The sequence below is a fragment of the Cupressus sempervirens genome, chromosome 4, assembly GCF_028749045.1.
Source record: "Cupressus sempervirens isolate cs-2001-9-10 chromosome 4, ASM2874904v1, whole genome shotgun sequence".
Taxonomy (NCBI): Eukaryota; Viridiplantae; Streptophyta; class Pinopsida; order Cupressales; family Cupressaceae; genus Cupressus; species Cupressus sempervirens.
This window is the reverse complement of record NC_143121.1, coordinates 160,526,422-160,529,986: the sequence shown is the minus strand read 5'-3', so window position 1 is coordinate 160,529,986 and position 3,565 is coordinate 160,526,422.

Sequence of the window (3,565 nt, the reverse complement as noted above, 5' to 3'; positions counted from 1 at the left end):
TCACCCCTTGGTCATGCCATCACAATAGGTTAAGGATTAATAGGAGTTCAAGTGGCAAAGGTGGGATTACATTGTGTTTGCATCATCATAGAGTTAGTTGGTTCAACCAAGGTTAGGGTCCCGATAGGGAAACTATGGTAAATTTGCTTGGTCATAAGGTTAATTTGATAGACCATGGTTTAGGTTATAATAGTGTGATAAGGGAAAAACCTTTAATACTTCAAGGATGCATTTCATACTATTAGATGTTTTAGATCTATAGCCAACACACTATCATAGTGTATTAAGAGGGAACTATAGTTAGAGTTTTGATCAAGTGATTTCCTTTGTTTTGCTTGGTTGCAAGGTTAAGAGATGGACCTCAGGTTAAGGTGGTGATGGCATGAAAGAAATTAAGTATCTTGATCTTTACAAGTTCACATTGGTTAATGAAAAATTTCAAGGGAAAGCCATGTAGCAGCAATAATAGTTTGCTTACTCAGTCGCAAGCATTTGATGTTAATCGAAAGGAAAGGTGGTGAAATTGTGACTGTATGAGATGGTCAAACTACAAAGATTTTGTAGAGTGGTAGAATAGTAAAAGATGATTGATCTACATGGTAAGGCTTGAGGTTTGACTCTATTTGACCAATGAAATAGCTGATTTGGTGTACTAACAATAGAGCAAGAAACTCTTTGATGGTAGATCTAATCTTTTCAATCTCCTACAAGCACTTTCATCATTTCCCATGTCTAATAAATGAAGACACACACTCCATCACTTCCTATTGGTCCATCTAATCAATCATAATCATAATGGTCATTGTTTCTATCTTCTCAAGGGCTCTGTTTGGTGAATAAGTGATTTTCCTATGTCTAGATGTGTGCCATGATCAAATCTTTCCTAGATTTGTAGTAATTGTCCTCTACAATCTTGAATGCAATTTTTGGAATTTTGCCTTAGGTTAGAAGCTATCTAAGTTATCCTTAAGCTATAAAAGCACATTTTTTTAATTTTTTTAATGGTCAACTCATCTCTATTCTCTTTGATATTTCTTTGCAAGTTCACTATAAATTCCCTTTGCCTTTTGACCCAATGATATTTTTCCTTATCTCTTTAAGCCATTGATGCACTGTGCAAGATTTATTTTCATCTCTTCAATATTTTTTGGCTATCTACAACTTGCATGATTTCATCTCTTTTGACTTATGAATGATATATAAGTGAACTCTCTTCTTCCTTGTGTTATTCATTTTGGTTGTCTGATTTGCATGTGATCATTGGATTTAAACAAGTCTAAATCTATATATCTTTGATGTTATAATAGTTCTAGTGTGTATGTATGGGAAGAGATCATTTCAAAAATTCTATTTTGTTGCATCACCTCCTTAGAATAGATTTAGTATTTTATGCATGCTTTCTTCCCTTTTCCTCTCCAAATGTAGCTTAAGTGCATTGTGATAGAAAAGGAAGCCAACCTTCTTTGGAGACTAAACCTCATAGTTCAAGTCCCAAATCTTGGAGGTTGTTTCTATGTTCCACAAGGTTGTCCTTAGGTAAAAACTTTGGAAAAGGGTGCAAGCTTTTGTGAAAATAATAATGTAAAAACCACTAATCTACTACTATTCTATACACACATTCTAATAATAACACATAATTAAACTCTAAGTTAACTATAGTACCAAACCTTGTATATTATCTATGATAGTTGTAGGAGGGTCCAACATACCTCTATCCCAAACTACACTTGATAACTCACAATACACATTAAATGTTTATATCGTCACATTTCAAACATTAAAAAAGATTATGATGGTAGTAATCTAGGTAGAAGGCTTGTGGCTCACGTTATGCTAGTTTATATGCCAAGACATTATATTCCTTTCAATGATGTCACCTAAGAAAATAGAGATGATAAATTATACATTGAAATGATTCAAGTTTGATATAGGATTTAAAACTTCATAGTATATAATATATAAATATATATGCATTTAATTAATTAATAACACATTAATAAATACATAAATATAAACTATACATATTTCTCAAGTGTATATTTGTACATGATTAATATATGAATAAAAATTACTTAATTTTATTATTTTTTCCAAATATGTACAAAATTGTCTCACAAAGAACTTATACCCATAGATGAATTCATCTAAATCCTTGTCTAGGTTGTAGTCCACTACAATTTAGCATAGGTCTTAAACTACTATACTAACATCAAACAAATTCATCTTGTTCTTGTGTGTCTTATAAGCATAATCTTACTTTTTGAGTGAAACTATAAAATTAAAGATATGTTTTGGATTAAAGGCAAAAACAAGTTTTGAAGGAACCCAAAACACTTTACAACAAAAGCCTCTTATAGGAAGATACACATGACAAAGACAATCATAATGCAGTTACCAACAAAAAAAAAAAGATGACTAACAATAAGAAACTACACAACATCAACAATAGAAGCAACAAGAGTGAAATAGTCCAAAAAAGATACAGAAAAAAAAAAAGACTAATATAGAAAAAACCAAAAAACTAGGCCAAGTCTAGGAGAAGATGTTTTGTTTGATTTTCTAGATCTTCTAGCTTCTATAGAGTCTAAAGGATGGAGTCCTCTTTAGGTTGTTCCACTTTAGTGTCCTCCATCTTCTTTCTCATGTTGGTCCTCATTCTCTTGCTAGGACCCATGATTTCATTAGTGTCTATTGTGGTGTCCACAACACACACCCCATTCCTCACTAGGAATGGGGACCCCCTACTTTTTTTGACTCTCAAACTCATAGTTCCAGGGTTGGGAGAAGAAAATTTGGTTAGAAGTTAGAATTTTAGAGTTAAAAAAAAAAAAATTCATCATCATCATCTAGCATGCGCAAATTAAGGCATGGCACACTTTGCAAAAGAGAGAGAGGGTTATAAAACCCTCCCTCCCCTTCTTGCTTGCTCATTTTTCCCAAGAGAAAGGAGGGAGAGGTAATACACTCCCCCCATCCTTTTTTATTAGGTCGCGTGTGTGTGCATGCTACCCTAAGCCTTGCATGTGAACAGTGTGCCACTGTAGTGCCCCTTGCCATGCCCTTTTGGGGGCACGTGCGGTGCTCTTGCAAGGCACGTCGTGTGCCCTTTTTAGGCACGTGAGCAGTGCTTGCACTATGCCACTTTGGTTGCACGTTTTTGTGACCATGCCCGAGTGGTGCAATGCCTATGCCTGGCTAGGCCTCTTTTGGGGCATGAATGCGCTCCCCACGCCACAACACAAGCTGTGCACACATGTGTGCCACACCCCTTTTGGCATGTGCATGTGGATGCCCTTGCCACCACACACGGTGCACTCACTCAATTAATTTTTATTTTTATTTTTTTTTAAATAAATAAATAAATAAAATATATTTTAAAAAATAATAAAAATAAAAAAACTATAAGAAATGAATAATGTTGAGCAAGGAACGAGAAACAATCCAAGTAAGTTAAGTGTGAAACAATGTTACCATGAGATAAGCAACTCCAAGAGCATACACCAAGATGGTTCAACAATGGAGACAAGGATTTATAAGGGGAAAGCAAAGAAAACCCCTTGTGAGT